Source organism: Manacus vitellinus, unplaced genomic scaffold, assembly GCF_001715985.3.
Source record: "Manacus vitellinus isolate BGI_N305 unplaced genomic scaffold, ASM171598v3 scaffold_18_pilon, whole genome shotgun sequence".
Taxonomy (NCBI): domain Eukaryota; kingdom Metazoa; phylum Chordata; class Aves; order Passeriformes; family Pipridae; genus Manacus; species Manacus vitellinus.
In genome coordinates, this window is record NW_021939324.1 from 13,038,308 (window position 1) to 13,063,294 (window position 24,987).

The following is a 24,987-nucleotide window of genomic DNA, read 5'->3' on the forward strand; positions in this document are numbered from 1 at the left end:
ATCCTTCACTTTCTGAAGTCTTCAGCTTAATACCCAAAAGTCATTGCTATAGCTTTTTTCTCTTCATTTAATTAACAGATGGACACTTCTCACTACTATGATATTAGCCCTTCTTAGATTTGATGTTTTCTAAGCATCTACTAAAATATCCCAAATCTTCGTTCGCGAAACCTAGCCATGATGATGACTAAAATATCCTTTAACTGATTTCTCTTTAAAACTGAGTAGAAAAGGAGTTTATATACAGACGATTTGGCTGAAAGCGTTCTTTATAAAAAGGAACAAATAAATGTTGGTGATTAAACTTTGTATTTGTTACGTACAATGAAAATCATATCATAGTAATTTATAATTTATCAAAAACAAGGAGGTTTTAAATACGCAATTGTTACTTGTCTCCTTTCAATGATAGGTCTGACTACAAATCCTTCTATAATGACTTCTAAGAGTATTGTATCCATCATCTTTTTTACCAACATGTTAGTATTAGTAGTACAAGACCACCTGCACATAAAAATTAAGTTTCCTGCACTTAGGGAGTCATCCTGTACATAACTGCAATTTGATGGTCCATAGCAAGCTATTTCTGCTTACCACAGTGGCTTATTGTTTTTTTCAGTTCTCAAAAGTCAAAAACAGGTAAAGCTAACAATCAAAACAGCACAGTCCTTTTCCCTCACTTTGTCATTTCTAGGCAGCTGGTTTAACCATCAAGCACACTCTTCCTACCAAGGGCTAGCAATTACACAGATCAACCATAAGCTTTCTCTTTTTCCTCCACACTGAGTACCCAACACTTCTTTCTTTATAAAGATTCTTAGAATTATTCTTCAGTCCTTAGTGAGCAGTATTTCCAATATCTTCATGTTGTATTAGAATAAAGCTGTGTTTTTTCTTTCTGCACATTTTTTAACAGATATTTTATTTCCCTCTTCCCTGTAACTGATGTTCACTTCAAGTCATTCCTTTTTGGGGAAAAACTATCATCTCTCTTTACCCTAAAACCAAGCTACTGCTTCATAACAGGAAAACACACTCCTTTTGCACTACTTACCTATCAGCTAGTTCACTTTTATCATCATCTGCCTTTGTCCTTATTGGCTCTTCAGCAAAAGAAATGTCAGAAGACCACCTGGACCTCCAGAAACACTATGCACCTGCCTTTTGTCCAAGTCTGGATGGCTAAAAATCTTTAAGGACATGAAAGCTGCAGTAAAACAACTTGATGGTAATAGGGCATTTCAAAATACACAGCACTTCCCATGCTACTTCCTTCTCTACAAATCAAAAGCAACTCGTTCTTTTTGCTTTCTATGTACAAGGCTTCTTCGGACTGAACTTGATGCAAACTAGGTAGCTTCAAAATTCTGTGGTCCATTTCTGTTCTTATTTAGTGACAGCCAAATTCCGTATTTCTCATACTGATGGGGACTCTTTTAGCATATCAATCTGTACAGCTCTCCACACCATTGTTGTATGATCCTCCAGACATAGCAGCGCTAAGGGATGTATACTTCTGCAAATAAATTTGTAAACACTTTTAATTCGTACTTCATATAAAAGAAAGTATTTTGTCAGAAAAGCAAACTACAGCACATCCATTACAGCTCCACACAACTGCTTAAGAGAACACTGAAAGTAAAGTATTTTATTAGGCATTTCTGTCTCACCATCATTTCTTCCCACTAGCAGGAATATATACTTTCATATTGTCACAGATACAATTGCATCATTAAGGAAAAAAAAACAACAGGAGCCCAGGGGAAGCAAGAAACCAAAGGGTCAGAAGAAACTTGTCAGTAAGGTTTATAAATGGCACAGAAGCCATACAGCCATATCTTAACTGAAGAAATAGGCACTGACATTCAAAGACAACTGTCAGAAGGAAGTTTACTTGCATACATTAGCTAGCACTTGATTCTATCTCCACAGAACAATGTAGATATACAAGGAGAGAGGGAAGAGGAAGACAGAACGCGCCATGCTATTTAAGTACGTTAGAACAAGTCTATGCATATTTTTCATCTGACATCACCACACACGTTTATGGCATTGTATATGAAGGTTTTATTTGCTAATTGACAAATAAGATTCAAGAACTGCTTACGTAATCTAAGCATGAATTTCTCAACATCTAGTTCTTTGCATACAATTAAACAAATTTCCCTAGATGGAGACAGGATGTTTTCCTTAGAATACCCATTTCTGGCCATGTGACAGCTTATTACACAAGCCAACTCTCTGATAACCTAAACCTGTTTAGACGCTGTTAGCAACGCACACATTTTAAGGGACAAACTTAACTACCCATGCTTCATGAGTCCTTAAACTAAAATACCATTCAACAAAGCAGTGTAAAATATGTTAATGTTGAAATGCCCATGGGCCTAAGAATTATTTCACCTATTGAGACAGCTTGTCCATACCTCTTCTGCACTACAGGGAACAGCAGGTTGACAGAACAATGAGTTCCTCAAGTGCACTGCCAAGATAAAATACATCTCATGCTAACTGGATCAACCTTCATAGCTGAACCACCTTAGATATGTTTTAGCAGGTGATTCATCCCAGAAATCATCAAATAAAACTAGGAGGGGGCAGTTTGGGGCAGCATTTATTGCTCCAAGGAAAAATGAATCAGCAAGTCAGGAAGGCTTATAGATTAAATATGCAAACCAGAGTTTACATAAGAATCTTGGAGCATGTCCAAAACCTAATGAAAAAAAGAAGCCACAAGAATACTGAAGGGACGGGATACAGGAGGTCTTCTTTAGTCAATATTGTTTTCTTTATACAGGTGGAAGTCTTGATGGTGAGACAATGAAATAAGGTTTTTCTTGACTGTAATTCCTTATAGCTTCAAAACTGTGTCCTTACATAAAGCATTGTTAGAAGATCAAATATAGTCTGTACAAGTGAAGATTTCAGGGTCTTGTCAAATTTACCTATCAGGCAGCAGGCAGGGTACAGATTACAGAAAGTAAAAAAACAGAAACAAACAAAAATCCAAAACAAAAACAAACAAACAAACAAAACTACCACTCTGACAGATTTTAGGTTTTGATGTTTGGTCTTAAGTTTCTTTCCTGTACTTCGGCTATACACAGATAGAAACTCACTTATGGTCTGTACTGTAAATACACATTGATACATTACCTTCATATTGGACCTAAGCATTTAGGATTGTGCTCACTGTGAATTTAGCAGCTTAACAAATTATAGCAACTTTCCCAGAAACCTATTGATTATAAAAAACTTTTGAAAAGCTGGAGAACACGAACTCAACTGGCATTAAGAAGCCTCTATCCAAGATGATCACAAAACATCTGGAACACTTATGAGGTCTCTTGTAATGCCCACAAATTTTTCATTTTTCATAACAACATGCTTTACAATTCAACTATTAAAGATATGTGTGCAGCCACAAGCCTATCGCAAAGGATTGCTTCCCAATCCTGTTCTTTTTACCCAGCAGACATTTTCTTCCCCTCATAAAGGCTCATTAATCAAGTCTGCTAATGAATCAACTGTTAGGAGTGAAAAAGGGACTATATTGAAGAGCAAACTATGCAAAGCAAAAAGAAATAAACTCTAGATTAACCGTACCATTTGAATTACCCCAATAAGACTTAAGTGTTTCAAAGTGAAAACAAGTAGATGCATAATGAGACTTGGATTATAAAACAATATTCTAATTTAACATAAAATTATTAGCAACATTCAAATATTTGCATATTATCTTATACATATTCAATGTTATTGAACAATATTAGTAGCATAAGAAAGGAAAGAACCTCCTCTAAATCCAAGCTGTACACGCCTGCCTGTTCTCTCTCCTTCGTTATTGTTAGCTAGGCAGTAAATTGGACAGTAACAGCTTGTTAGAAGCCCAGCCTATCTAAATGATAAAATTGTTTCTCTTTTGTGACAGTTTTTTCACAGCATCACTCTCTAGTGAACTGTGAAAGAAACCTCAGAAGTTTATCAGAAAAAGATGGCTCTTTATCCAATTCTCTGTAAACAAGGATCTACAGAAACAATAATTACAAAGCCCTCACACAATATATCAAGTGCTTTTAAGAGATATAATTAGGATTTTCCTCTCAAAAAAGAATATGCTCAAGATAAAAATTCTTGCCTTTATTTCTAACCTTTTTTATTAAAACACAGTCTTTCCCCACAAACCTCTTTTCAAGCAAAAGTTCCAACTTGTACTATCCTTTCATAATTTTTCCTAATTTAAATATCATAAGACTCTTGCATTTCTAAGCACACCATTTCTAAGCACACCATTTCTACAATACTACTAAGCATTTTTAAAAGTATTTTTGCCATTAAAATATTTCCCCTCTAAAAGTCAAACATTTTCTGTGGCTGGTTTGTGGGTGTATTCTAACTACATTCTTGAATCAGAGCAAGAGATGGCAAGAACAGAATAAAAAATGTGTTTGCTCAATGGACCTTATTCAGACTAGGACAGTATATTATCCTGCTCCAGTATACCGTGATCAGAATATACTGTGATCTACTGAAGATTTTTGTGGCACTTCAATTAGGTATACACATTAAAAAGAAAAGCCACATCATTCAAGCTGTTTTGTCCCTGTTCCCCATGTCCACTTTCTGAGAAGCTGCATGTATCCACTACTGAACTACGGGATGAAAAAAAACTTTTAAAAAAATCCCCTTGTTACATTACTAACAATGTAAAAGTATACAAAACCAAAACAGTATATGCATGCAACTGGGGGAAAAAAAAAAGCTGACTCCCCTCCAAAACAAAACCAACCCAGATCCTTACTCTAGATAGGAGAATAGTATCTAAATTAGCTGATCCAGCACAGAAATATTTGTTTGAAATTGCTTTTATTTTTTGCACATAGCTATTCAATTACCAAACGAATTATTAACTTGCATATATTATGTTGCATTCAAGGTAAACAAATAATGCAGAAAAATATACCAGAAGCAATGGAAGTCAGGTTGCCTCTACACAAGTGCTCTCACAGAGCCACATCAACTTTAAAATGTAGACACACAGACCATGTTCTGTGTCCCAAGTGCAGCAGACTGTGCCACTGCAGTGAATACCCCCAGTGTGTCTTGAGAGAAAGCAATCACAATTCACAGTTCTTTCACACTGGCCCTACAAGCTACTGCAATGCAAATTCAGCAGTTAAAAGTTTGTCATTCTTACATAAGAGGGCAAGACAAGATAGTATTAGTACCCTTACAGTGTAACTGAAACAGTCAGTGTGCCCAAAACATTTCTTTTCCCTTATCTTCTTCAACCACCTGGAAAATTCGTTCAACAGTCACCAACCCAAATCACTCCAACACTGCCAATCTACACCATAGGAGCCTGAATCAGTTTCTCAACTGGGACCACAGATTCACCAGGACTTCAAACAGTTTATTAAACCATCCACATGGATCTGTGAAAGAGAATTAAGAAGTGTTTTCAAGATGATGGTGTAAGGGGCCTTGCATAAAAACCAAGACAGTTTCAAATCCATGTATTTACTTACAGGGAGCCCCCTGGTGCTCTAGTGGTTAGGATGCAGCGCTCTCACCGCCACAGCCCGGGTTCGATTCCCGGTCAGGGAACTTCCCCAGGCAGATGGAGCTCGTCAGCCCTGTAAGGCCATCCATCTAAGAGAAGGTCACTCTAAACAAACCTACGTTCTGAGGACCTCACTGCCACTGTCCAAGCTTGCTCAGCCCCAGAAGATGAACCTCAGGATTAAAGGGTGGGCTCAGTTCAGCACACACTGTGTCTCACCTAAAAAATCCACTGCGCAGGCTCAAAGGGTAATGACCTTTCCCAAATCTTCATTCGCGTAGACTGGCCATACTATTTACTTACACCAGAACTAAACACAAGACAACAAAGAGGTGGTAATGTGCAGCTTACCACCACAACCACCATCCTATCAACGTTCATTCTTGTCTTCTGTCAAATCTGAAGGTAATGCAAACAGAGAAAGTGGTGTGCCAAAACACAGAAAAGGCAGAAATTATTATCATCTCCTATGGCAGCCAAAACTGAAACATATGCACTGCTAGCAAGCTAGACGTCAAAACAGCTCCCTTTCTGCCACTTGTATGAACGGAGTTCTAAGTGAATTATCAGGTTAACGAAACATGACCAAAACCAGCAAGAAGTTACGTTCAGGACCTCAACTGAATTACTTCATCTTAAAGCACTACTGTTCTGGTGACTCTGAAAGAAAATCTATACCACATACACTGACATAAATACTCCCACAGCCCTCATGGGGAAATACAACTCCTTGCAACAGATGAGCTTTTAAAAATAGCTGTAATTATTTTAATTGGACCTGAGAGCTGTCTTTCATTTAGTTTAACCTAAGGTTTTCTTGAAAGTTTGGAGCCACAGCCGTTGGCAAGAGTGGAGACCGTTGCTTATAAGGAGTAGGATCTATTTCTGAGAAGCTTAGTCTGCCTAGTGAGCTTTTGTGGAGTACTGCCATACACTCTGTATGTTGTAGATACATTTTAAAATGTGGTCCTGGCTAGTACATTGGAATAATGCAGTAAGTCTAAGATGCATGCAGAACGCACCCATAGCCTCATCTTGACAACATTCTGAAGTCAGTTCAAATACAGTTCCAAAATATAGAAGAAAGAATGATGAATTACAGAAGAATAGTTTTGTTTAATTGTTTTTAAAACAGCCAATACATCCCACCCAAAAGAAGAAAGGTCGAATAAATCTACATTTCTAAGTTGATAAATGGAATCTTTGTTGAAAGAAACTATTCTTTGAGAGTCAGATCCTGATTAGCATTCAATATACAGCAGTAAAAATGAGTTTCATGATTCCTGGAAATTTGTGATTCTTAAAGTTTCTAAGACAAATGGGAGCAACAGAATTGTCATTAAAATAACTGCTTCTGCCACTTCCAGAACACTCGGAGACTTAACAAGCCCTAAACCCTCCATACTAATAGAACTGTTTAACACAGCTACCTTCTCCAAACACTGCTGGTATCAGCTCCCCATGGTGCCATGGCCAGCACAGCTAGAAACTATGAAGGATGGCAGAGTTGATGACTGTACTGCTACTTTCCTAGCTTGCTCAGGAATAAAAAAAATTGGGTCGTCCCTTATAGCTATGGAACTTACCTTCTAAAATTTTCCTAGTGCTTTTCCACCTACAGCCAAATTTTTGGATGACTGAAAATACTAACATAAGTATCCTATTAATTCAAGTTTATATCTAGCCAGCATCTCCCTTCATATACATACTGCTGGTCTATGATGTAAAGCCTGGAACAGCTTTCTTACCTCTTAACTAAAGAGAGCTGACTAACTTTCCTCTCCCATCTCGCAATCTTCCACGGAAGGTTAAAATTCCAGTTCAATGCAAGATATAAATCGCATACACAGTGGACTGTCAAACATGATGACTCTTCCAGATTACCTGTTCAAGTCTGTGACTATCTGGCATCCATGATACAAGTGCTCAGTGGTAACCTAGATCCCGTAAGTTAAGGGCTGAGGTGCAGCAGGAAAGTAAGAATTTTACACACCCGTAGAAGACAGACCTTTTTCTCTGACACTTCTTTCCCGCAACCTGATAACTTAGAAAGTAAGTAGAACTAAGACTACAGTCTACTTTTAGTTTTTTCATTATCACAGACTCGTAATTTTTAATTAAAATACACTGCCTAATTAATACCAACAATCCATTCCAACTCAAACCCCTGATGGGTAGGTCACTATATGAAAAAGCACCCACAGTACATTTGAGTTATAAACTTATTTCAAAAGAGTTATGAACAACCAGGACTTTTCAGAACTAGATGGATTTTTGATTTTGAGTATACAAAATCATCCCATGCAGACAATGTCTTACAGTTTTTGTGGCTGCAAAGACAGAGAATAATCAGCTTGGATTTTACTCCATTATTGCACTTGTGAAAACCATGTTGCATTTCAGAAAAAGCTATGAATTAAAAAGAGAGACTGATTTTTTTCCATTGTACTATTTCTAGTCCTGTGTTACTGTTACTCAGTTTTTTTTCAGTAGCTCTACAATATGAAAGATCAGGGTCTGCTTAGCTATAGGAAACTTAGTTTCAGTATTGTGAAAAATTAAGTTTGGTTAGTACTGCTATCAAGCACTTCAGACTCCGAAAGAACATGTCCCAGAGCCCATGCTTAAATGACAGTAATATCACATTATAAACCTAGGCCACCTATCCAGGCTTACTGGAGAAAGGTGCCAGATGGAACATTGCAATGGATGCTACTCCCATTTCCATCCAGAGCCAAGAAGTATCATCACACCACTATCTTATCAGTAGCTGTACTTACATTGCTAGCAGTGAGTAATGGAAAAGATCAGTTAGAGCAGTAAAATTAATTTAGAAAAATTTTATTAACCAAGTTCTAATAATGTCAAAAAGACTATTTGAGATATATGTTAGCCAGTTCTATTGCATCAGTAGATCTACACATAAAATCTAACATTTTGCTTTCACAACGAACATGAAAAAAAAATCATTTAGTACTACAGGATTCTTCTCTTTCCATTTTCTTCATCTACCAGGACAAAGTAAAAAATGTAATTTAGCCTTTTTTCGAGCACAGTTTAGCTGAATCCAAAGTCTCAAATAAGAGAAACATAAGAACCTATGAATTAATGAGCATAATTACTAGGAGTGCACATACAAAATCAATAATTTAGCAGCTATATTAATGCAGAATAATGTAGGGTGTGAACAATAAAAAAATTAAATGCTCTCACAATTACTTTCTGAAAGCAAGTAAATATTTTGTACATCTGATTCTTTTCAAATTAAGTGGGACAGAGGATGCATATTATTACAGATAACACACAAAAATAATTAGCCTATATTACAAGAAGTTGTTTCGATAGATATTTATTCTGCTGTTAAAAAAACAGTAATAAGTGCTTGGCTACTATCCCTCAAAGTGTTAACAGATCATCTGGTTACTGGAAGCTAGGTGATTGGCAGGAGATGGCATCAATTTACAGGTACTTTGTGAGCTTAAGTACTTGATGATGAGTAACTGGACTAATTTGTACATAACCTAAACAGTGAATTTGACATTGGATCCTAAATTCTTCTCCAGATGAATGACTCAAGGGGAAGAGAGGAAAGGAACCCTCTTCAGCAGTATGTGTTAATCTCACTAAGGTCTGCTTCACTACTGGCTATTACTCCAGCATACAAGACTCATAGTTCATATCCAAGTATCAGGACTGATACCAGAAAATGCATGATCTTAGGAGAGGGAGTCAATTTTATTTTGGATCTTAAAACACCTATTTTCCCCTCTTATTTCAAGACACCATGATACAAATATATGCACATACACCTAAAAGGCAGTGTCCAATTTATATTCTAATCACTCAGCAGAATAAACGTAGATATATATATACACACAGTTATCTTTCACAGGCCTTTTCTGCCCAGCATTTTAAGACACAGCAGCTGCACTGAAACTAGACTCCAGTCCCTCAGAGTCTCTGACTCCTCACCCAAGACCCCAAAACTATAGCATCAAAAAACCCTTCAAAAACTTAGTGTTTTAAGATGAAAAATCCAGTAGAAAGATAACTTAAAAAACAGAAACAGTGAATACAGTTGGTAATATTTCAGTCACATATTCACTTTGAGGGGGAGGGATTAGTAAAAATATGAAATTGTACCAAAAGATACACTTGCTCTCAGGTTCAAAGTCCATTCCAAATTACCACATTCCAGATTCTTATTACAGGTAGACTCTCCCAAATGAAGTAGATAAATGATGGAAATATGAAAAAATGTGCAACTGTTTCATGCTCATTTGCAAGGTGAACAGACACTTCTAGTTTTTTAGTTCTTAACAAGACTGTGAATGCATTCAAGAAAATATCACATAGTATGTTTTCGGTCTGGGATTGGAGGAAGGAAAACAAATGCTCTGCACATTTTCAAAATTTCAGTCCCATAGAACTTAATATCATTACAATAGTTCCTCTCAAGCATGCAGCTGATGGTAACTTCTTACCTTTAGGTAAGAATTCACTATCTCTAAATCCTGCATAGCTTAATCCTTGTACTACATAATTTGAAAGAAAAAGCCTAATACACAAGTTATCCTCTCAGATACAATATTCAAGATAATTTAGGACATAATATATTCTGCTGAGTTTTTTTTCCATCTTTGAATCCTAGGAAGAGAAATTATCTTCCATCAATCACTGTTTCCCCTCATGTGCTACATCAAATACTTATCAATCAACAAGATGATAAGCAGTTATTTTGCAGATTAAAGAGCAGAACATACAAACAGACAGCTACTGTCATGAGAAATAGTGTAAATGCTTAAGAATGTGTTCAGAACTATCCATTTGACACCTTACCATTCCAGTAAGCAGGCAATGTCCAGCCAAGCTCTCTCGCAGAAGTAATTGATGCTAAAACACTGGTGTGGCTGAAGAAGGAAAAAAACTACACAACTCAGTTTAAAGGTTTCTCATGTAATGGCTCTAAGAAATGCATTGCAGTGAGCAATTTAAACTCAGCTAACAAGAAATAAATTTTAAACTCACTAGTGCTTTTATAGATCACTGCACTCTAGTCTCTTCAGAGAAGCAGAGATAAGCATAGTATCAGAGAGTCTTAAAAAATGGGTAACACCACAGGCACCAGCTGTTGCTGTTTACCTCATCAGTGTCAACTCGTCCGCACTGTATGGGCTTGGCCTTTCTGGAGAGCAGAGGGGAAGATCAGAAGTTTTGCCATCTGCACTTCATGAGTGCAGTCCAGTCAAGTGAGGCTACCATGCATGGCCCCACAATAGAGCCACAGAGCACCTCCATGCCCAAATGGCAAACTTTCCAGAAGATTTTAGAATGGCAAAGCTAAATGTCTTATAGTTTTTCATTCTTTGCCCCTAAATTACAATGCACTTTTATTCCCTCCATGAATGAGGGTGATTCTACACTGTCCATCTGAAATGAAACAGTAAAATACTGTAATGGCATCCCATACTGTGACAGACATTTGTGAGTCCATCATTCTACCTATGATAATACATAACTTGTTTACTAACCATACCAACTGCTAGTTCACCATTTACGCCAGCCTTAAGGTCTAATCTGAAGCCAGAGCATGCCACATTCAAACTCTGCTGACCTACACATTTCAATCAAAAGATCCCTCTAGACAATTAAAAATACAAAGCCACCAGAAATCCCTGGGAACTAAAGAAACTCGGTACATAAGTCCCAAAAGCAAGTGCTCTGCAAAAGAGCTTTTAAGGGAAAACGAATTCACTGTTTCTTCTCCTTATCCAACTTGAGTTCTTACAATGGTTAGTTATTTCCCATTCTTGTAGCAACTAAAAAACATTTTACAGATAGACATGAAATTCCCAGCCTACTGCCTCAAGTCTCAAAGTCAACATGCCTATGGCAAGAAAAAGTAGGAAAGAGGGGATGTGGTACGCTTTAAATCTGCCCAAAAAGAGATACAGCTGAGTAAGTATCCCAGAGTTAACTGCACTTTTGACTTCTATGGACATATTATCAAGGATCAAATCATTGATGATGAACAGCAACATTTACATTTACCATGACTAAGTGAAAGACTATTCCAAATCAGCAACTGTTGGAACTCAAAAGGCAAGTCAATCTCCATTATGCTAAATTCAAACTAGAGCCTGCTGAAGAAAGAGTACTCCCTGCTTTCCCCTCACACCTGCCTTTTATTAAATCTAGGGTTTGCACAACCCCACCACAGGTCCAACTAGTAACTGATTCAAAAACCCTAACCTTGCAAGACATCAGGGGAGAACTTTTTTCTATTTAGATCAGCTTGATAGTTTTGGTGGAGGTTACAAGGACGAGTAATTAAAACAAACAAACAGACAAGATTAATCATGCTAAATATCTAGAGGCAACCAAGAAGAAGCAAAGATGGTAAGTCAATTCAGTAAACAGTTATGGTCCAGACAGTGACTGTATCAGCAGGTTGTCTTCTACAGAACTGAAAAAAATATTTACAGGATGTGGTCTAAACTGCAAGACAACCTTGCTCGGAAGTGCTGCATGTGTTTTTGCAACAAAAAGTCAATCACTTTCCTACACAGCAATGCTCTGAATTTATAAAAGGCCTGACAGAATGAGACTGAAGTGCACAAAAGTATATAGACCATCATTCCCAACACAGTAAGTTAAAAACCTACATGCACTCTACTTTCCAAAAAACAACTTACTAACAAAAAAAAAAAACCTCCTAAATTCCAAAGTGACCAATATAAGAAGGTGCCGTCAAGAAGTAATAATGATAAAAAGTGTCAGTTGTTCACTTTGACCTGATTGTAATATTAAGATTAAAAAACATTTAGAAAAATATTCAATGAATATCAACCTGTAATTCAAACCATTAATAGATACACTGAATAGATTTGTAAAAAGAAAAATTTATATTTATATACAAAACAGTGCCACTGCTCTAGATGCATCTGTCCCACTGCTCTTAAAATCTAAGTGAAGATGCACAAAATGCACCTCAAGCTTCTTAGATCATCAGAAACTGCCATTTTATAGCAGAAGATGCCATTACCTACAGCAGAATGCAGCCTACTTCCAATCTTAATGGTAAAGGTGATTTTTCCTATAAGAAATCCATGAAATAAGACAGTTTCTGTTAACCTTTATGTGTTTAGATTTAAAGCAAGACTATTAATTGCTATGGATGAAACCAGCCTCTACAGGGCACCCAAGTTCCTCAACCAAATTCCTCTTCTACAGCCTCTGCTACTAATTCATTAACTACAAGTCATGCACCTGAAAAACATGCTTAAGAGTAAATCCTGATAGGAAGATATGGAAACAGCTTTTTTTTAATTAAAAAAATTAATCTAAAAAAATTAAATTAATTTAAAAAAAATAATAATTCTTCCAGGATGTTGTCTTTTAGTCTGCTCCCAAGTCAACATTATCAAGGTCTTGGAGAGCCTAAGGAGAAGGAAGAAATCAAGAAAGGATGAAACAAAGTATAACAGTCAATATGCTTTTAAAAGTCACAACAATTATATGTCATGGTTAATTAAATCACAGTAAAATTAAATTTAAAAGTACTTCAAAAAAACACTAACCAAAAATAAAATAAAACAGCACAACTGCTTAATGGAGAGGTATAAAAGAGATATTTACAATGCCATCAACATGTAAAATCTTAGGAAAAACAGATCTTAGGGAAAAAATCGGAACAAGTGCCAAGGAAGTAAAAAAACTCTCTAGATACTTGTCTATTAAAACTAGAAATGACAAGTGCTTTGACGAGAGTTTAGGTTGGTCAAAGAGAGAGAAAAGATAACATATCATAACAGTTGCAAATATACAGCAATTTGTGACATTTACAGGTTCCAAACACCAAAACCCAAATTTGTGTTAAGATTAGGCTTTGTGGAATTGCATTAACACTAAGATAGTAGCAAATGCAACTTGAACACAGATGCATGAACTAATTTCCAAATCCATTTGAAAATTAATTCCAGTTACTAATGATGACAAGGGCTGAAGTGCAAGTAAGGTTTTAACTTGGTATTTCATACTGAAAAAGTCAGTAAACCAGGCCGGACTCAACAGAAATAACAGACAGCTCTAAGGTGTGGGGAGGATGGTGACACCCACAGATGCTTGCCATGGTACACTGGAAGTACATTTCTGATACACAAAAGGCAAAAGGAAAACGTAGGCCTGGCAGAACATTTCTTTGTGCTACTACTTCTGGTACTTCCTACAATTCAATAGCTAGAGCACTGCTGTAGCCATTGACACCTGGGAGACAAGCAGAAACACTGGAATTAATTGTGCTTGACCAGGTCAGGCCTCTCTTTGGTTAGCAGGACCACTACTCCTTCATGAAACACAAAACTTGGTGACTACAATGAAACATCACACTTCACAGGAGAATGAAGGCTGAGGAGGAAGAAATTTCTTGTATACCTGAACATGTTCCTATAGATTTTCTCATAACTACCCCAAAGAAGGCTGAGACCAGTCAAACTAACACACACCATAATGAGGGAAGACTGGTGGACTGCCAGAACAAAAGCCTATGATAATCCGGCTGACTCAGATCTAGACACAGAGAGGCAATCCAGAAGTTGCCTCATCTCTCAGCAGACAAGCATGTCTTTAAGTGGTGGTACCATTACCATGGGACAGCCAAAAATCTCAGGGAGTAGAATTTAAAATTAAAAAAATCCCCACCAGCATCTCCCCTTTCAATCCAGGAAGCAGGAGCATATCAAGCTTCCAATCATGGTTCACAACTGAGCTCTTAAAATCACCAAGAAAAAGCACAAAAACTATAGTAATTATGGCCTCTGCTTCACATGAAGCTACTTTATCGTTAAGGCTTTATTTAAATAAATCCATGCCTTCCACAGCTATGGAAATAAAACACTTGCCCTCACTCTCTCCTCTTTCAGGGACCCCTCACTTCTTACACAAGACAGAACAAGAATAAGGACATGATGCAAGTTAATTCACTGAAGTTAATTTTTAACTCTATGCCTAATCATGATTGAAAAGAAAGAACAAATGAGAGAAAACATTCAGAAAGGACATGCAAAATTGCTTTAAAAAGATATGTACTTCATTCCTGTGGGTTTAAGACAGCTACAAAATAAAGGCTATAAAATTTTTTCAGATAAGAAAAATGTACACAAAATACTAGTTAGAAACTGGTCGGACGAATTACAGCTTCTAGAGAGACATGTATTTTTCTGTCAATGCAATTTTTAATATCTTTGCCTTGTAAACAGGAGAAATCGATGTGACTGCCACCTCCTTTGCAAACAAGGAATAATATGTAACAAAATGCTTGGCCTTGGGCTTGTTTCTTTATAATAATAAAATCCTGCAATTATTAGTTGTAAATGTTCTTACTCCCTGTCTTGAGAACTTGTGGGAATTAGGTATTGGAGAGAAGAAAAATTCTTTACTGCTCATTTTTTATTTTCATCAACCCTGGTTTCTACCTGCAGTATCAAGCAATGACATACATCTCTCACAGTGCCCTAAGGGAAAAAAAAAAACAACACACCAAAAAAAAAAACCTCTTCAACCAACCAAAAAAACCCAAACCACCCACCAAAACTCTATGCTGTGCACAGGCCTAGATATCCAAGGAGGAATACATAATTCTCTTTTTCCTGTAGAGCAACCCTACTGATAGAATGCTTGTTTCAGTTTCCATCTATAGTATATGTTAATCAAAAGTAAAAATAGGGGATGGGGAAACAAACAGCAACAAAAATGCTGAAAGTCAGCAGTTACTATTTAATACTATCCTCAATACAAGAAGTCCTTTTTAACTCCTTAATTCAAGAAATAAAATAGGTTTGAAAAACATAACTACCATATTCTGTTTCACATGAGTATGATATTTTTATTCCTTTGACATATGTTGCTTCCTGAATGGATTTAAGTAATTTGGCATTCCAGAACAAAACTCCTCTCAGTGTTTGGCACTTCATGTACAATGCAGCCAGGAAGCCACTCCTTAAGACTATGCAGACATCTGCAGCAGACATCAAACTTTTTGATAAGCAAGCTGCACTGCTGTATATATGCATTATTTCAATACACAAGAAAAGTTCTCATCTATTAACTAAACCCTCCACATAAGTGCCTGCAGATAACTTCAGACAATCTGAAGCTATTTGTTGAACTATTGTTCAGCACAAATGAAAACAGAAAAGGGAAAAAAAATAATAAAAAAGGAGACCACTTCTTATCATAAAATTTCCCGTTACTTAATTTTCTGTTTTGCTTGATAAACTGTGTAGTCTACATACAAAAACAAAACAGCTCCTGATGCCCTGCTTTACAGCACTTCCCCCCAAAAAGTAATTGCCAGAATTCCTACCTAAAGGTAGGATGGATCAAACAACAGAGGTCAGAAGAACACAGCAGGCCCCAAACAATATAATACCTGAAGACACAAAGTAAGCAGATGTTGAGTACATGGGAGGGGAAGAAAGAACCACACTCAAAACTCTCTAGTGACCAAAATTAGAAACACTATCGCACCAAATCCAGACTGGTTACACAGATTGTATGATAACAGGAACACACATGGAAACACACTCATAGATCAGAGTGCAAAAGAGAAGTACATGCAGATATGTATATTCCCTGTTTTGAATTTGGCAGATTTCAAAAAAATATATCCTACCAAAACCACAAATAAATACACACCCTGACACTTAAAAGACTGTGCAGTGCTCTAATGGAAGTTACTACTTTAGAGAAATAGTATATAGAACCAGACTTCCATTTTACTTTATAAGTCTTTCCATCTTTAATTAAACACTTACATCTCCATCTACTAAGTGTCATTCACCTTAAGCCAGTTTGGTTTTTGTTTACACATTATTCTCAGTAGTTTTAGGACTTCCTGTCCTGGACAGATAAAGAAACCCCTGAACTGTACGTCTGCCTATTGTTTTTTCTCTGCATTAATTTTACAACTGATACACAGATCCTGATACACTCCAATTAGTTGCTCAAAACTGTGATGCACCAGAATTTCTCCTCTCTGCACTGGCTGTGGTTCGAACTACACCACTCTTCATATTTCCATGTGGCTAAGCACCGTTATTCTTGTCCTCTATTTACTCAGCTTTTCTCTCACAATGCACATTTGATTTTTGCCTATTAATAATCTCTTTTTACTCCCAACACAGTGATGAAACATTTAAGCTAGTATTTTTGTACTAAATTATTTTTCTCTTTCCTTGGTGTTGTGTTCCTCTAAGTCAATGGATGATGATTAAAGAAAAAAGAGTTGCTATTTTTATTTTACTACATCAGGCATTCTGGAGATCAGATAAGCAACTGGTAAAACCAAACTAACAGAAGGCTATTCTTGAATGGTTTCCAAAGTATTTTTGCCTCTTTAGAAAGGGAAGAACAATAGTTTACTGCTTAAAATAAAAATTTTAAGAATAACTTGAAAGTTAGATAATTATATTTAAATATATTTTCTCTAAAAGTGCTGCTTTCAACATAGTTCAAGATAATAATTAACTATCTGAAGTCAGAAAAAAGTTTTTCACCTGACAGGAGGTTTAAGTAGAACTAAGAGTCTTCCTTCTCATCACAATACTAATTACAGCCTCAAAACTGCATTCAAAGTTGATTTAATAATAACTCAAAGTGTTACTTAATTTCTGACATCCTGTGCTTTCCAGCAAGAGAAAAAAAGAGGTACAATACTCCTTTGACACTACTGAAGCAAAAAGTGGGACAGTGCCATGCTGATTTGCTATTAACATGTCACCCTCTTTTTCTCAGAACAGGAAAAAGTGACTGAAGAGCACAATGTAGGAATTGCAGAGAATTTCACAGCTGTTATTTCAAATAATGTGAATTGCTCAGTGTGTACTTCTCTTCAGACTTCTCAAAGATTAAAATCAAGTTAATACAAGACTGGGGAAAATGAGTACCATTCTGATTTTGAGGGAAGGTTACTCCTCTGTAGATATTTCATACTCTGAAGCTGAAACTTAAAGCTTGGTCAAAACTTAACACCAATGGAATGACGGGTGAACTATGGACCTAAAATGAGACATATATATTTAAGTTTGTGGAAATAAGCAGGGACTCACTTCGTAGATGAGAGAAAGCACTGTGTTTAAAAGTGAAAGGAATAATTTGTTGGTTCTTCATTGGTTGGTTTATGTAAAGGAAGAAGCAAAGTAAGAGAGAGGATGAGGAAAAAAAATATTGATTAAAGACATGATTCTCTCCCATCCCCTAACATTTTCTTCTAACCTGCTCCATTGACAAGGCCGTAACCTTTCCCTCAATGTGTCACCATCTGCAGCTGCAAAACCAATTCAGTAACACTGATGTCACCAAAGGCTACAGGACATTTGAAATCTTTACAACACCTCTCCCACAGATCCCACAGATTTCCCACAGGAAAATTCCACAGATATGTTTGCTCTACAGTCTTTCCCTAGTAAGAGCAGCATTGCAAAAGCACACAGTAATGCCCTGATCCTCAGCATTTCTTTTGCTTTGTTTCAGTAAAGCAAGACAAAATAAATGCTCCCTGAAAAACTGACAAACTCACCCAGACAAATACAAGCAAAAGAATAAATTATTCCCATCTAAGTCTACTAAAATCCATTTTAAGTATATCTTGCTTTTCTAGTACTTGTATTGTTTATATTTTCATCTAGTTGGATGAAATTTCTTGTACCAGACCCAAAGCCTTAACATGCAGTTTAAGGATAACACACTGGAAGAATAGGATTGTCTAACAGCCACAGAAAGCTCACTCCCTCACAAAATATTGTTCAGGAAAAAAATCTCTCCTAAGATGCACTATAGTGAAACAATAGTATAGTAAAATAATAAAGCTCTGGGCGTTTTTCCTTCCTTCATATTAATGTTTCTAATCTTATCCACCAGGATCGCAGTCAGATGGATTGACAAATTATAAATTTCATTTGATTTTCCCCTCCTGTCACATTAAGAGAAAGGATGGAAAGAGACATGTTTAATCTCACCTCCTCTTACTTTAGAGTTGAATCCCTAATATTTGTTACCTTGTTTTTAATAGCTTCCCAAAACCCGTATGTGAACCAACAAAAGTGACCTGACAGAAGTCACAAGTAAAACTGTAGGTTTGTTCCAAATACCATTTTCTAGCACTCTACATACAATTCCCTCTAACTCCACGAAAATCTACTAAATAACTAAGTAATTACTTAAAATAAATGACCTTGTGTATGCTTACTAAAGCACAACAGAAATAAATTTTATAAAGACTGAATAGCAATGAAACAGAAAGACATGAACTTTTCAATTTTCTCCGCCAGTGTCAAATTTTATTGCCAATCCCCCACAAATATATAGCACCTCAGAATTATGTAACCAGAAGAAACCCAAAATGAGTATGTTCTCCTAGAAGGAGCTAACTACCAAGCTCACATTCCAGGTCACCACAGACTAACATGCCACAGCAAGCAAACATACCAGCAGCAGGGCATCGGCGAACATTATCTGCTATATGCACATGCACCTCCTCTTCCAGGTACACCTATCTCAAAGGCCAAAGTGGAAACTAAGTAAATTCAACACCTACATATTATACTCAATAGCATGAGCATGGAAAGTGTACTTTTACAAAGCATTTAAGTCACAAAACATTTAGGCTGCTACGCTGACACACTTTTCAGTTTAGTTTCATTGAAAATACAGGCCTCAGCCTTGTATATACCACTGTTGTTTTAACCATGAGTGTGCATAAGCACTTACAGACTATTAAGCATAATGTGTCCACAGTGGAAAAAAAAAACAAAACAAAACAAAACTGCAATTTGCATTAGTAAATGTTCTCCAATATCCAGTTTCAAATATAAAAATCCATCCTATCTTCAGGGATACCTGTAAGTAGAGGAGACCTGCAGTAATTTGACAAAATTGTTGACAATACAGTTGATCTTCTAAACTATCATTCCCCCCCTCTGAGAGAGTAATGCCAGAAAGACTACAATCACATATTGGGGAAAAAGCAGCAGCTCTCAAAATTTAGCAGTCTACCAGAAGTCTTCCAGACAAGCTTGGAAACACTTTCCACCATTCAAACACTTACAATAGCATCCATAGTCATTGGATGTCTGGGACTGACATTCACACTGGCATTGCATTTTAGATGTTTGTCTAGAGCACTGATGTAGCTCAAAGCATCTATGCCCTCTCCTCCTTAAAACTTGGAAGTTTTGGAACACATGTGGTGAAAAACTCCAAGATTAAGAAGGGCAAAGAAGATTGAAGAAATAAATTCTACAAATCACAGACCTTACATCACGTAAGAGAAGACTAAGGAAGAACATGAAACTTCTCTTCCAGAACAGTCTGGGAAAATGAAGCCTCTTATGCAGCTGTTACAGGAACTTCTCATGCCAACCAGAGTTGAAAAACCAGTGAGAAGGCTTCAAAGGCAGCAGTAAAACTCAAAGCACAGTACTTTTAAAAACCAAGACCATCCTTCTGCAGCTACCTTTAATATACTAACAGAACTTCAAGTACTTTGAGTTTATTTAGTAGCACTGGAGCTTTCCCCAGCAAAGAGAATAGGGCCTTGGCCACTTCACAGGAAAATATCATCAATTCCAAATTAAGACTTAAATTCTAAGCTTTTCAAGTGTTTGTATATTTTACTAACACTTCAAACCACCTCAAAGTTTCTTCTATTCCTAAAGCTAGCCCCAGACAATTGACACAAGAAGCAGCCATTGAGCACTAGGAGTTCCCAGCAAGACAATTATACTCCAGCCATCTATTTCAGAAGTGTAATTTTAAGCTCAAGAGAACTCAACACTCCTAAAACAACTATTTCTGTCTTACCTGTTTCTTCCTAGAAAGGAAATTCTACTCAAAACAGCTGCAGTCTCTCCCACTGAAAGCATGTGATAGTCCAGAACAGACAACGTATTCACTACTTGGACCATGTCTATATATATCTGTTCATTCCACCCCAGCCAACTTCAAGACAGGGCCTACAAGACATGAATCCCAGCACTGTACATACTGAACTGCACAAATCCGGAGACTTCAGCGTGCTTAGAAGACTTTGTTTGTAAAGAAGCTTATGTATCCAGTGAATTCCAAACTGACTACTATGGAAATACTGATCTACGGTTTCTTCCAGTTGTTATTCTTACAATGTGCATCTAAGTAAGGAAACATTAAAGAACACATACTTTCAGCAGTTGTTTTACTTTGTACATATAATATAGTCTTACGCTTGTAGAATTAAATCATACAAAAAAATGATATAAAATTTTGAGAAACCATAGTCTATTTACAAAAGATGCGACACTATTTAATATTGGATATTTAAGATTGAGCAACTATGAAAAAAAGTTGTGCATTTTGGAACGACCATCTTTTCAGCAGCTGTGCTCTTCTAGGGACAGCAGTTGTCCCTACTGTCATAAATAATCTTTAGTCTGTGCCTAATCGTTGACGAGATACCGAACAGAGGATGGCATAAGGCATTCCTCCTTAATCAAAGCTATGTAAGAGACTTGTTACCTTATGTTTTCTTGGCCATGCCAAAAATACAAGAGAAGAATGTGGCCATCCCATTCCCTATCTACTGAAGTGGATAAAGATGGAAGGAGAGTACAAAGCATCCTATCTAACAAGATTGAGACTTCAAAGGCTTGGTTACCTTCTGATATTATTACAACTACCAGGACAGACACAGCTGTCAAAATTGTTCACATTGTCCTCAGATTCCACTTAATCATCACTGCTTGTTTCTACATATAATGATCGTTTAGTATCAAGTATCTACAAATTAATTCCAGTTACAGAAAGAACTAATCTACTTTTCAATTTAAACTACCCTAGGGAAGACAGTTGCAATGCTGATGTTCTCCCACATTAAGTACACTTCAGTTTGGTTTCATTTAAACCAAATTAAGAGATTTGCTGGGCTTTATTTTTCCCAATTATGGAAAGTCACAATGTATTTTTAAGGGTGGAAGGTGCAACCTAGTGTTGAAATATCATGCTTCTGTATTCCTCTAGGGAACGTGCAGAGAGTAATAATTCAAATACCTGTACTGAAATTTAAGCATCAGAGAAACAAGTATCTTAAAAAGCACTGGTAACTAATGATGGTGAACAGCAAAAAAGCCTAGTTATCCTGAGATTATTATGTAAGAAAAATACTATTGATTCCAGCTTAGCAATAATAATTTCTTCCATTTTTAATTAGGTGGAAGATGAGATACATAACTCTCCCCTAAATCAGTATCCTTACTTTCTAATCTTAACATTTTACTCGCAATACCTGAACATTGTATTCCTAGTTCAACATGAAAGTTGTATTTCAGTAATCTTTTTACAACAAAAAAATGCTCAAAAAAAGCCCACATATATAGTTATCTATGGACTATTTACTACTCAAACTGATATATGTTACCCTCAATGTTTTCATTCTGATATGAAAAAAGCACTGTCTGACACATTGTTTTACTTACTTCAAAACTGACAAGGTCAAACAGCAATGTTTATAAATCTTCATTTTCCAGGTAATTTTCATTTAACTATCTGTATGAACTATCACCATCAATATCTGCATGCTCACATAGGAATATAGTCTATTACTTTCATATCCATAAGAGTAGCTCTTCCATAAACTCAACTAGTTACTCATACGGAAAAGGTTAGATTTCTAATTCCTCCATGTGGACTAAATGTCAGGCACACCTTCAGCAGATCAGGTTACTCCATGGGGAGAATCTGCTGAAGATGTGACATATCCACCATCTGATCTTTACATAACATTCTCCCTAAAAGATTTTCCTTTTTGCTTGGGAGCAGGAAAGACAAAAACAAAACAAGAATGCAAAGCAGACAGACAATGATTCATTACAGCGCTACAGGAAAGCCAAGCTGAGGAATTTGCTCCCATTCCCTTCTACTTCCAGAACCTACTGCTAAAACGCTACGTATAATGTATGTTACACATGATCACGCCTTTCCTTAGCTTTGATCTTCCAAGTGTGGCTCTTTATGCCTTTGAACAAACTCCACTGAGAATCATAACAGTGTTTTCTTAGACCACCAGCTTAATACACTAAGCAACTATCAATCATTAATATTTTCTCCATGGAGCACCCTCATCAACTCTATATGAATATGATGTGCAAATTGATACCCCACAGAGCTCTACATTTACACTCAACATTATCTATTGCACAGCTTATCCATAAGGCAGTCCTACTCATATTTTTACTAATATGATAATCATCCTAATGATAATCACATTCCATGGTATACCACATGCAGTAACTTCCAGCTCTATGATTGCAAGCATACCTTCTTAAAATTAGCAATGTTCGGTTGAGCTTCATTTAATTCACGAGCAAGAACCACCACGTCAAAAGAACATCTCCCCAAGCCATCGACACGTAGCGATAAAAGTGCTGCTTCAAGCACATGAGCTACCATGTGTAAACTTAAATAATCTTGTTCGTAAGATGAATAACAATGTCAGACTGATTTTTAGTTGAGATCATTGATCTCAAGAAAGAATACATCCCTTCATAACTTCTAAACTATGTTAATGACATGATGGCATTCTATAACTATTAGCTGTAAGCAGTACTGAATTACACTTTCAACATTAAAAAGGGCCTTCTCCATAGCTACCATCATGACAAAACACTAGCATAAAAAGTTGTGCCTCCACTACAAGGAACTATTCTTCTCCATGGCACTGAAAAATATCAAGTGCATCATGAGAAACACAAAAGGTCTGAAAAGATACAAAATTGCCTTCATTACTAACACAGTGGTTTACAACTAAATTTGTCATGCACTGCTACAATTTCTCACCCTCCCCTCAAGAATCTCAAGTCATTATTGGGACTGAAACCCTGCTCTGGAAAGGGATCATTCTTTGTAAAAGGATTACTCTATTTAGACTGTATTGCTTTTCTGCCAAGCAGCAGCCATATAAGGAAATCAAAGTTCCCTACCATTTATTTTCTGCAGACCTTTCTGAATCCTAGGAACCCTTACTGCTGCCTGGAAAGGTAAGTCTATAAATTGGAAGTCAAATTATTTATTTGCTATCAGCCACTGAAACCACTTTCGGCAATTAACATTTTTCCTCACAGTATATCAAGCAGATGGAGCTGTATTACAAATTTTTTCTTCAAACAAGAACAAACATTCAAGGAAGCTAACATAGAGCTATGGCTTCTAGCTCATTTTGAACATTCACAGCATGAGAAATTCTTTGCCCTCATGAAAACTAACCGATAATTGGCTCTTTGAGGCATGGGAAATAAACCTGTGGTGAGCAATACTGCCTTCACCAAATGCAACTAGTTAGTCGGCATAAAAAGCATCAGCACCCTACACCAAAACTTCATATTTAGTTTCCCCTTCAACAGCTTCAAAATGAAGTTCTTTCAAGAATTATGAAGGGGAAAGTGGTCATCAAAACCAAACAAGGTTACATTAACTTGCAAGTTCAATTGCGTGTACTAAGAAGTCAGACAACTAGCTAGCTGTTTTGGTTTTGTTTTGTATTTTGTTTTAAACTAAGGTTCTTAAGATACACTTTTCAAAGATCAAAATGCAGTACAGACTTCTGCTAGACAGGCCGAAAAATATGCAATCCAACTCGTCACCTTGAGAACAGAGAGGGGGCAAAGAGGAAGAAGTGGTGGCAGCAGTCGAGGGGGAAAACTGCGACATTTATAGAGGACCAGGGGGGCATATTTTTATAAAGAAACTTAACAGCAATCTTAAAGAAGTCCGGCCAGACATCCAGAGATATTCCAGAAAACAAGGCAGACACGGGGGGCGAGAAGGCTCAAGATCATTCGATTAAATAAAAGATATCACCTCCTGCTTTAGGACTTTCTCATTTCCCGGTAACTTAATTATATTTGCAGGGTTACCAAACGTTTTGGAAGGGAAGGAGCTGAAACAGCAATCACGGAGTCCAGCAGTTTCAGCTCAGTACCTTCTCGGACCAAACAAAGAAACTTCTGTGCCCTAGGAGATTAAAAACTTTCGGTTTCCCCGAACTCCTTCCTAAGCCTCCATGAAACCAGCGACTACGTTCACAAAGGCAGCGTTTCGACGAGAGGGGGAGAAACACAAAGGGCAGCTAAACTATGCAAGGCGGAAAACAGAGAAAAATAAAGGCCAAAAACAGGATATCAAAATGAGGCGTGAACTCCTTCCTTTTTCCCCACCCCCTTCGCAGAGGAAGGATTTTTCTGTCGTTTTTGTTGCTGCTGCTCCCCGAGCCTTCCCTATTTAATTTACCTTTTCTGTCGGGGCGTCTAAACCAGATCCAGCAGGCAGGACTTTCTTCCGACCCCACGGAAATGCATTACATCCAATCGAGTTTTCTTCACATAAAGGAGGAATGGGGC

General features: G+C 36.9%; 1 protein-coding gene across 6 annotated transcripts in view; it reads right to left on the reverse strand.

Moving 5' to 3' along the window:
• Positions 1 to 24,971, reverse strand: part of ERBIN (erbb2 interacting protein) — a 110,683-nt gene extending 85,712 nt beyond the window's left edge. For 5 of the 6 annotated variants that reach the window (XM_018070321.2, XM_018070320.2, XM_018070319.2 and 2 more), the window contains exon 1: positions 24,878 to 24,925. The gene's annotated coding sequence lies outside the window, so the exon portion shown is untranslated. Of the gene's footprint in view, positions 1 to 24,877 lie in introns of all 6 variants that reach the window. The other variant, XM_018070322.2, reaches the window with a different exon arrangement.
• Positions 24,972 to 24,987: the final 16 nt, after the last annotated feature.